Source organism: Oxyura jamaicensis, chromosome 3, assembly GCF_011077185.1.
Source record: "Oxyura jamaicensis isolate SHBP4307 breed ruddy duck chromosome 3, BPBGC_Ojam_1.0, whole genome shotgun sequence".
Lineage (NCBI taxonomy): Eukaryota > Metazoa > Chordata > Aves > Anseriformes > Anatidae > Oxyura > Oxyura jamaicensis.
The window spans coordinates 77,664,522-77,676,682 of record NC_048895.1 but is presented as its reverse complement, the minus strand read 5'-3'; positions in this window follow the sequence as shown (position 1 = coordinate 77,676,682).

Below are 12,161 nucleotides of genomic sequence, written 5' to 3'. Positions count from 1 at the left end.
AGTTAGCGTTCTTTTAACATATAATCTTACCAAGGGAGAAATATGTTATTTCCAAGGGAGCCACTGTATGCAGAATGCAACTATCAAATCACTTTTGTCCTTTAAGTCCTACAGGGGATGTGCTTATGTGTTTTGCTGCATACCAGTGACAGAATATAAAGTCAGATTTGGTGGTAATTCTTCCTAAAACACTAGTCATGCCCTTCAGCATTACGCTGAATCTTTATGCCCTTAGGGATGTACCGGCATCTATACAGGTTGTGGGCATGGATCTAAACATCACAAATAGCAGATAGATAATTACTACTTTCGACCTCAATTGCAAATTATTGCTTAATTGTCATCCATGCCTTTGAAAATGTTCCCCTTAATTGTTTTGCTGAATTGGCACCTATGTGTGGCCTAGCTCACCTCATACTTCACAGGATGAAGTGCACAGCTAAAGATTTTGCAGGTTTAAGAAAAATTCTCCCTGATACACCCGCTCGTTTTCTTTGCTGTTTGTAACATCAGTGAAGTTACCAGAATATTATTCCATAGCATAAGATAACAGAAACTGAAAAGTGTAGAATACAGAAAAATAGTGCAGGACGGTGCAGGGATATGAAAAATCATACCACTGTTGGGGAACCTCAAGGAACAGAACTAGTTTTTACAAGAATCAAAGGAGTCTTACTGTTTCAATAGTCTTGTTTGTTAAGGATGGAAAACAGTTGTCGTATTAATCAGTTGTCAGTGACTGTTTTTTGTCTATGTTACTACAATGATGGCAGGTAGATGAGCACCACTTCAGTGAGCAATAGTTGAGGGTGTGACTTTCTAAAGTCCATTCTTGTTACTTTTACCTACTTTACTAACTCCTTTAAGGAGAGGGGTCAGAGAAACTCCTGACCACTTTCAAAGTTTGAATATTGAAGATGTGAATAGCATAATAATAAAGAACTGGTAATGATAGTGGCAATAGCTGCAGAAAGGACAAGACTTTAAAAAATCTGTAGTAATAAATGAAAATGTACCCTGTCTTTGAAGACAATTGTGTAGTTGTACTTTCCCCACTAATCCTTCATTGATTGATGTCTATTAGCTCTTTCTTTGCCATTATTTTCATTATTCTCTTCCTTATCATATGATGACAATCTCTTCTCCTTCATTTTCTCCCCATTCTACTACAAGGACCATTTGATATTTTAGACTCCTTGCAGATGCCAAAGCCATCAAATAGTCACAAATGGCTTGTCTTTGTCTTATATTAATTATTTATCATGAACAAACCATCCAAGTTTGAAATTTTCAACATTAAAGCATCCATATCCCACTCACCACTTAGTTTTACCCAAAGACTGACTTTTTATAGGAAGGACAAACTGCATAGTAAATGTTCAAATCAGTAAAATATCAGTACTAGCTTCTCTTTGCCTTGTTACATCACTGGCAGCCATGATGAATCAAAATATTAACCCATTAGTGGTCCGTTTTGTGGATGTTACCAGTAGAAATGTAAAAAAACTATTTATTATCATTTTTATTTTTATTATATCAACACAGTATACTATGTAGTATAAATAAATTACAAAATAAATCTATTCTTTTGAATGCAATAATTATTATGCTAAGTATGTCATATGTAAAATGGAAAAGAACCATCCTGTACTCACTAATAACAGGTGCTTCAGAACAGAAAACTCAGGAGTAGTTTTCTTTTAAAATATTGTTTTTCAGGGTTGAGCACCATCAGAAAAAGCACTACTTGCTGAAGGTGTAAAATTTCTACAATTTAGATTTAAGCATACAATGTCTGCCTGTATCTATACAACATAGTCTTTTGTGGTTGGGAGCAAAGTCTATTCATACAATCATAGAATGGCTTAGGTTGGAAGGGACCTTAAAGATCATCTAGTTCCAACCCCTCTGCCATGAACAAGGATGCCAACCACCAGATCAGGCTGCCCAGAGCCTCATCCAAGCTGGTCTTGAACTCCTCCAGGGATGGGGCATCCACACCTTCACTGAGCAACCTGTTCCAGAGCTTTGCCACCCTCTGAGTGAATAATTTCCTCCTAATATCTAATATAATTCTCCCCTCTTTTATTTTAAAAGCATTCTGCCTTGTCTTATCATTATCTACCTAAGCAAAATGTTGCTCTCCATTTTATAAGCCCCCTTTAAGTATCAAAAAGCTGCAATGAGGTCTCCCCAGAGTCCTCTCTTCTTCAGGCTGAACATCCCCAGATCTCTCAGCCTTTCTTCATGGGAGAATTCGTTTGAATGCCCTCAAACCAAGCAGTGACCTGAATCTCAGATATTGTATTTCTAGGGCTGGGTGATCAACTGCTATTTGAAGTTCAGACAGACAAATGCTATCATTTACTTTTGTTTATCACTAACATTGTAGAACCCCTATTTCTTCAAAGGTGTTCATCTTGTCAGTATTATACAGTTTACTGTATACTACTGGTCTACAGAGACATTAACTCTTTCAGCAAAATATCTGCACAATTTAGTCTTCGTTTGTACAAACCAGAGTATATAGGTTATAAAGAATGAATAGCCATAACTGTTTGCACAGTTATGCTCATTCTCACTTCAAAGTGTTTGTAATTTTGTCTTTTCAAACTCAAGAGAGCTTTGGAGAAGGTAGTAGAAAATATCACTGTAGTTCAATGTATAATAATCAGGGACATAAAAAGAAAGATCAGGTAATTGTTCCCCAATGATTGTCTCATCAGTACCTCAAATATGAAAACTCTCAGTTAAAGTCATGAAAATAACATAAAATTATGCACTTAAGTAGGTAATGACATGTAGCAGGGAAAAAGGTATTCTTTCACAACAATAACTGTAGAAGCATCTTGCAAAAAATTGCTATTTATAGATACTATATTATTCAAAAATGACAACAACAACAAAAATCAAACTACTTCTAAATATCTTTCAGCATATAACCAGCTGCACTGAAAAACTTAATATAAAAAGCCAAAAAATATGGTACTACCATCTCACCAACTTGAAACAAAGGGGATTCAACTTCAGATGAAGACACTGTCATTAAGATATCTGAGGGTATCAGTGGGTGAACTAAATGTATAAGACCCCTCCAGTTGGTACAGATCAAGTTAATGGAATAAAAAGTGACAGCTCAATAGACACCAACATTCAATCAGCTGAATTGCTTCCTCAACTGTATTGACAAAGTACTAAATTTAGTCACATAAGTCTAACTCTCTCATACAGTTTTGGGTGCACTACAATATTCCATATGGCTTCTGCTTACCCCTTAAAAGAATACAAGTCTTTGCTCATCCCATGCAAAAGGCTCACATATTACAGGATGTTTCAAATTTCACTGTGTGCCCATATTTAGATAAATGTGTTTTTTTCTTGATTCTTAACTAAAATGGCAATTGTATTTCATTCATTTCAATGTTTGTGCCTCGGTTTGTTCAGATAGATCTGCTATGGCTGCGCATGGCCTGAAGCTGGCTGTTCATGTCTTGGACAGGTGTACACTTCATTGGGTTAAAAGCTGGTTGGGTGGCCAGGCCCAAAGAGTCATGGTGAATGGAGTTAAATACAGCTGGAGGCCAGTCACTAGCAGGGTCCCCCAGGGCTTACTATTGGGGCCAGTTCTATTCAATATCTTTGTCAATGATTTTGACAGGGATTGAGTGCACCCTCAGTAAGTTTGCAGATGGCACAAAGTTAGGAACGAGTGTTGATCTGCTTGAGGATAGGAGGGCTCTGCAGAGAGATCTGGGATCAATGGGCCGAGGCCAGCTGTATGAAGTTCAACAAGGCTGTGTCGGGTTTTACATTTGGGACACAACAACTCCATGCAATGTTACTGGGGAAAGAGTAGCTGGAAAGCTTCCTGGTGGAAAGGGACCTGGGAGTATTGGTCAATAACTGGATGAACATCAGTCAGCAGTGTGCTCAGGTGACCAAGAAGGCCAACAGCATCCTGGCTTTTATCAGGAATGGTGTGGCCAGCATGACTAGGGAACTGTTTTCCCCTCAAATATTGTCTTCACTTTTGGGCCCCTCACTACAACAAGGACATTGAGGTGCTGGAGCGTATCCAGGGAAGAGCAACAAAGCTTGTGAATGGTCTTACAAGAGTGGCTGAGGGAGCTGTGGTAGTTTAGCCTCGAGAAAAGGAGGCTCAGGGGAGATCTTATCGCTCTCTACAATTACCTTAAAGGAGGCTATAGTAAAGTGGGGATCAGTCTTTTCTCCCAAGCACCAAGTGATAAGATGAGGAAATGGCCTTAAGCTGTGCCAGGGGAAGTTTAGGTTGGATATTAAGAAAAAATTCTTCACCGAAAGGATTGTGAAGTATTGGAACAGGCTGCCCAGGGAAGTTGCTGAGTCACCATTGCTAGAGGTATTCAGGAAACATGTAGATGTAGTGCTTAGTGACATGGTTTAATGATGGACTTGGCAGTGCTATTAGAGGTTTAGATTAGATGATCATAGAGGTCTTTTCCAACTTAAATGATTCTATGATTCTAAGATCTTTCTCCACTGATCATATGAGGAACTTTGGCAGTTACCGAGGCTTTTCCTTAGACACCAAACATTTAGGCATATGTATCTTCAATGTGAATAAAAAAACAAGTGATTAAATCATAAAAAAACAGATGATATACTTTTAAGGGTTTACCTTAATGCAATGAACGTTAAACCAGTTGTCATCCATTTTGTACTATTTCTTCCTAGTACAAGAATATGAATATATAATAGATATAACACAAATGGCGACACTCTTTGAAGAAAATCATAGACTTTTAGAATGGTTTGGGTTCAAAGGGACCTTAAAAACCATCCAATTCCAACCACCCTGCTGTGGAGTAGGGAGAATCAAAAATAATGAGTCATACAGTAGAACTACATTGTGACTTCTCTCAAGGATATGGACATTATGTTCATTCTACACATTTGCTTCCTCTCTTTTGTTTTATTTATGACACCTTTTAGTCAGAGACAAAATTACAAATGATATTGAGTCATTACTCACATCTGGTAATTAAGGGTCTTTATGAGTAGATGGGCCAAACTCTTATCCAAGATAACTGTTAACTTTAGCCTTGCAGAAATGATGCACTGAACCTGATTTTAGATTGTAATAATAGTAACAGGTATGTTCAGTTCAGATCTTGATTTCTCCTAAATTGTGCATGCAGCCAAGTCCTCTCCAAGACTCTAATTTGCTTTGTAGTGCACTTCCTACTTGCACTACAAGCTGGACATATTCAGCAACCAGCTGGAGGAATGAGTGTACTGTAGCTTGTTTTCCTTCAGGTAACTGTGACCCCAGGGACTGACCACACTGATATTTAGGATCCTTCTTGAGCTGCCTTGACCTCTTCATGTGAGCTGACCTTCTCATGACATACCTTGTCATTGCACAGAGGCTAGTCACCTTGTATTTCTTAATTTTGAAGCAGGAGCACGTTAGGAGTCAGTCTACTGTTCTCCATCTTTTCTGAGGTGTTTGTAGGGGCCAGACTGGAAGGACATATGTTGGAGAAGGACTAAAATAGCACAGCTTAATAAATTTGGAGCATCCTAGATGTACCTGAGAGGTTAATAAAAACACAGGCTTTGTCTGGTAGAGTTTGAATTACTACCTATAACAGCACTTTTGCTGTGGAGTTAGATACCATTAAGCATCTATTACATCTTGTTAGATACTTAGACATTGGAAACTATGTGTGACTTTAAAAAAAATAATAATAATAATTTTTTTTGGCTTCTCTGTGCTGTCTAAAGAATTCAAGTATTTGAATTCACATTTCAGTTGCAGTATTAACCTTGACCATGGAAGCACCTTAAAAAAAAAAAAAAAAAAAAAAAAAAAAAAAAAGTTTCAGAGTTTCAGATACCATTCTGTCATATTCTAATTACACAAACAAATGAAATTTTGATCATAAAATCTCAGACAGAGCTGTAATAAACATGACATATTATGGAGATGCATTCCCTGAAACAGTCCATGGCTAACTCCCTTCCTTTTCTGAGACCCTCTCAGGCTGTTTGATAAGAAATATTCATACAATGATTATCTTTTTTATTACACTTCAATTTTATCACTGAATAGACTATCTCTTCTCCTTTCATAATTGTCTTAACAACACTGTTACAACAGCTGTGATTGCATGTATGGCAAAGTGACATTAGGAAAGTGATTTGTGTGTTTCTAGAATGCTTTAAGGAAATTAAGCTGTTGGAGAGAAGAAAAATGTACTAGAAAAAGCTGGTGTCAAAGTCCTGAGAGCACTGGTATGCTGTACTAACTTGTATACTCTGTGCACAATACTGAGTTGTGTTTTACTTTTTTGATGTTTGGGCCTTTCTGGACTGCAATAGTTAGTAACATATATACAAGTATTTTTTTTAATTATTATTATTATTTTAAGACAAAATAATAGTCGTCTCCCAGATTTTTTTATTTTTATTTTTATTTTTATTATTTTTGCCAGGTGAGGCACCCTGGTGAATTCTTCTTGATGCGCTCTCTGTTTCTGATTTTTGTATTAATTCTATTGAGGAAAATTGTTTTGGCCTGCTCCATTTTGCATCTGTCATCTCTCCATTCCATACTGCCATTTATACAATAACATTTTTTCATGTCAATATATTTTTCAGATGAAAAAAGGTAGATTACAGATGAGATGTAGAATCAAAACTATTAGTCTTCCAATTAGCCCAAGAGTGACAATTTCTATGCATCAAAATAATTTTATATTACTTTACATTTCTGTTTTACAGCTTTATTTTACTTGTACAGTCTCGTTTTTTTTTTTCTCAAATTTGTTTTCTTTTTTCTTTTTTTTTTCTTTTTTTTTTTTTTCTTTTTTTTTCTTGCAGCTTTCTCAGTATGTGGAAACTATTTTGCAAGAAAAGAATCAAAGTTATCAAGGCTACCTTAGCTTACCATGCTATGAGTTTGCCAGAAATTCCACACCAGAGTTTTTCAGATTTCTCTCTGTATGTGAATTATGAATCCTCCACTTCAAAAGAACATGCATCACTTATTTCCCTGTCTAAAAATGCATAAAATCTAGGGGGCAACTCTACAGAGTACAGACAGAAAACAGAATATTGGCTAAATTTTCAGTTTTGTTTATTTGTTTGTTTGTCTTGTTGGTTGGTTTACTTCAGTATAAAAGCTAAAAATACAGAGGTGTTGATTATATATATTTACAGCACTTCTCCCTGTGATGCATATTGACTATATTCAAAGCCTACTTTGTGATAGGAATGCCAAACATTTGTTTGAAAATGGAAAGAGATTGCATTATTCACTCATAATCATTTGTCTTGCTTCATGTGAGTCCAAGTATTCCCTTCCTGTATTGATCATTGTATTGTTCTGTATATGTTAAGCCTGGAGGCTACATATCAGCCACTTGCTGTTCAGTCAGAAGTCTGGTGAAGAATTAGATGTCTTACCTCACTAGCTTTTCTGCAGGAAAATCTTAAAATATGTTTGTTGGTATTTGAGAAAGGGAGAGCTACAAAAAGTGTAGCAAGCATTTATAATGGAGTATGATCCTCTCTGACGTCCTGTTAGCTCCCAGGTGAGATTATTAGTTTGTGTGACCATCTGTAGACAGGAACATTATGTTCTAAAGGATTTAGGTTGAGATGCTGTGTCTTTTGCTGCACAAAGAAAGTGATAGAATTGAGGAATATTCCCCCACCTGCCCCATCTTGTCACATATCTTTTATCTTAGGAAGCAGCAAGTGGTGCTGTCAGCTCTATTAACAACATCACAAATCCTGCTGACACATGCATTAAAAAAATTATCACAGTCTCCTGTGGTAATATTCTGAAGTCTTCAAAAGGGTTTCCATTTCTCTTTAGTTTTAGTAGAAATAGGCCTAACTGACTATGATTGGTATCCTTTTTCCTTTTCATAGTGCCAAAGATGAGAGGCAGTCAATAAATAATAATAATAATAATAATAATAATAATAATAAAAGAACTAGTGACAGAGATAAACAAAGTGTTACAATGGGAACAATGACTATACTTCAGGAAAGGAAAGAAGTAAAAGAGAAGTAGGAAGAGGAAAATGCCAGAGGTAAAACAGGTTATTCTAGAGAAAAGCCTAATGGAGACAGGAAGAATTTGAGGTGGAAGATGGTACAGAGAAGGGCTGGAAAGGCAGAGAAGAGTGTAAGGACAAATCTCCAAGCAGTGAAGAAGATGTCTGTGCTGTTGAACATACATTTACATTTGCAGTGACCACTTCACAATTAATGTGATGTGATTAGTGCAAAACAAAATAAGAACAAAACTAGAACATCCTCAGTGATCATACTTCACCAACTAATTTAAGCCATGGTAAGCCAGAACCGGAGTAACTGAGATAGAAGTAGACAGAATCAAGGCTAGATGTGAAAAATATGCTGTCTAAACAGATAGAAAAAGACCACCTTTACATTCCTTTATCAAGACCTGAAATACAGTGAGATTAAGTAACCTGCCTACGTTCATTTTAATTTATCCATTAAAGAAAATCTTTATTAGGCATTTTGATCTAATTTCCAAAAATCCCAGCGTTATCTCTTTTTCCTTAGCTAAATTCAATAAATCAGGGGAAACAGAAAGAAATTTAGAAGAACAGAAATGAATTGAAAATAAAGATAGGTAAGTTGGAAAGGGAAGGGTTCATTAGGCAAGAACTCAGATGTTAAACATACATACTATGATATGAGAAAGAGAAGTTGCCTATTCCAGCCCACCACAGATGTGCACAGGGCACTACGTTACGCTGCATTCTGGTGATAATGTAGTGTGTGCTGGATGTTGCTACCATTGTCAGAACTGCACCTACTGTGTTTAGTGATGAACCCTGTAAACTTGGTTCCAAAATTGCATGGTAAGAGCTGCTAAATAAGAATTGGAAAAGAGTGAAAGGAGCATCATGACACTTTTTAAACCTCATCTAACATAATTTTTACATGGTGAAAAAGAAAAGCGAAGAGCAAACTGGTCAAATCTATCTAACAAGAAATGGTGAAGTGTCTGTCTGAATTCAGAAGTCCTCTTTAGTCAGGCATTTTCTTTTTGCCATACAGTGGATCACAAATAAATCAATCAATACATGAATAAAGTAATATATTGCCTAGAGTATCTCCTTTAAACAAGAGAGACTGCTTATCTTTCTTAGAAATTTCACATCTCTGGAAACTTTTAAGACTTTCACATTTTAAATCAGAAAGTATAGATTCTAAGAGTCAAAGTCCTGATCAATATGGTTCAGTTGTTCTCCATTATCTGTTAAATTTTCCATGTAACATTTTTTAGAAGGCTGAATAGGATTTTCATACCAGCTTGACCTCGAGTACTGCGTTCAGTTTTGGGCCCCTCGCTACAAGAAGGACATGGAGGTGCTTGAGCGAGTCCAGAGAAGGGCAACGAAGCTGGTGAAGGGTCTGGAGAACAAGTCTCACGAGGAGAGGCTGAGGGAGCTGGGACTGTTTAGCCTGGAGAAGAGGAGGCTCAGGGGTGACCTTATTGCACTCTACAGGTACCTGAAAGGAGGCTGTAGCGAGGTGGGGGTTGGTCTATTCTCCCACATGCCTGGTGACAGGACGAGGGGGAATGGGCTAAAGTTGCTCCAGGGGAGGTTTAGGTTGGATATTAGGAAGAACTTCTTTACTGAAAGGGTTGTTAGTCACTGGAATAGGCTGCCCAGGGAAGTGGTTGATTCACCATCCCTGGAGGCATTTAAAAGACGTTTAGATGTAGAGCTTAGTGATATGGTTTAGTGGAGAACTTGTTAGTTTTAAGTCAGAGGTTGGACTTGGTGATCTTGGAGGTCTCTTCCAACCTAGACTATTCTGTGATTCTGTGATTTCATTGTTGGCCCACGTAATTGCCTTTAGTCTTTTATGTTACATGAAAATCCATCTTCTGAGCTGTGTGATGACAGAAAGGCATCTTTGTTTCTCATCATTTCAAACAACCCTCACCAGAAATAAATCACTAACAGGTATTCTGCAGATTACTGATTTACTCAGCCAAAACAGAAATGAGAAACACCAACTTTAAACTGCCTCTTTTCCCATAAAACAGTTTTATTATCAGCTCTGAAATGGACATGTCTGTACTCATAGTAAAGTTTGATAAAATACAGTCCTATTGACCTGAACAAAGCTTTTTCTGTTTTTCCTGTTCATCATTCATAGTGATATCTATCGAGGACATAAGCTTTTTTATATTTTTAAATAAAAGTTCTTTCTGCAGATAACCTATCACCACTTAAGCTATCTGCATGACTTGTCCATAGAGTCACATTAATTTAATATATTCAAGCTATTTGCATACTGACTTATTTGTTATGAAAGACAGGATGTTTAATCATTTTCTCTGAACAATCCCTTTTGCTCTTTGCATGTGGGAAAACATCCAAGAGGAGCATTCCTATAGAGAGGCAATACCATGAATTCAGTGCCTTGGGGTCCTTGAAAAACATATCATGCAATAATTTTGCCTATTTTCTGAGAATTCACTAGATACCAAGAGAGTTGTTATATTCAGTTGCTTAGCTGCTTTTGTCTGCAGTGCAGGACTTGCAAAGATGTCTTTCATTCTGAGACTTAACACATTAAATATCACCTGATCTGAAGATGTTTGAGAGCCTAGAGCCTCTTGCATAGAATAAATGTCTTATCTAAAAATAGCATTACACTTTTACATAAGTTCTTCATTTTATGTCTCTTTACTTTGTACATAAATTAAGGCATAAGACAAGCTAAAGGCCTATCTTCACAGTGACAGAGAGAAGAAAATTCAAAGCTTAAAAAGAAAATCCTCTGACATTCCTACTTAAAATCACCACAGTATGTCCAAATATTGCATTGAATAGAAGATGGAAGAAGATATCCTTCAACAACAAAGATGGAAAACAGAAAAAAAAAATTAAAGCTGGAATGTCATGCTGAAGAACAGAATACATTAAAGCTGCAGTATCTCACTGAATATTCACTTTCATTCTGTAGATTTTAAATAAGGCCTTTAACCTAAGATTCCTCAGTGATTAAATCTCCTTTAGTGTATATTCACTGAATCTCTTAAAATACTGTTCCTTACCATATTAGGAAAACTAACAGATTGCTAAAATAATAATAATAAGTCTAGAAAATTAAAGGAGAACAATATTAAATCTAAGTACCACCATGGGCTATACTGAATACCTCCATGGATTAGCAATGACAAAACACTGGACAGCAACAATCTCCTTGTCCATGTTATGTGAATATCTTGACAATGGGGAAAAGTGTCGCTTTAATGTCTATTCAGTGCAGTGGCTTTTAAGTTGCAAAGGCTCTGAATTACCCATGTCTGGAAATAAAACCCAACTATGTATAATATTAACACCAGATTAGTAATTATTCAGTACCTGGATCCTAACACCATAAACAATACCTAATGTTGTACTATAGAGTTGTCATTTGCAAATTGTAGGTACCATTCCAGTTCTCCTAAAGCACAATGTATTAAGGAGCCTTTTCCCTGCATACCTGCAGTTTTCTTCATTTTCTTGGTGATCCTTAACTCTATTTTCTTTACAGGCATATTTATGATTTAAAGTTGTGCCTGTTTAACAATGCAGGAGGAGAATATGTAGCAATGACATAATGCATTGGAAGCCATAGGATGGTCTTCTGACTGACTTGCTGAAGTTGCTTTGACCCTTTTCTGGACCTTCATATCAAAACATGCAGAACAAACACAGAGGTAAGGTCAAGTAGCCTTCTGTATGATATAGCTATAATGTCTTATTGCTAAGAAAATTAGGACATACTTCCTTTCCAGTCTATTATTTGATCTTTCCTTTGATAGAGCCGGAACTACTGATAATGGGAAAATAGAAATAAACTTTCACTCCATGCTGATTACAGAAATGAGAGCATTACAAATATCTGGGAGCTTCACTCCTATGATTTCAATATCCTTCTGACTGAGGGCAGACAGACTTTAATAATGAAGGGCAGGGCAAGGGAAAAGGGCAGGGAAAGGGAAAGGAAAGGGGAAAGGAAAGATGGAAAGGAAAGGGAAAATAAAGGGAATGGAAAGAGGGAAAGGGAAAGAGGGAAAGGGAAGGGAAAGGGAAGGGAAGGGAAGGGAAGGGAAGGGAAGGGAAGGG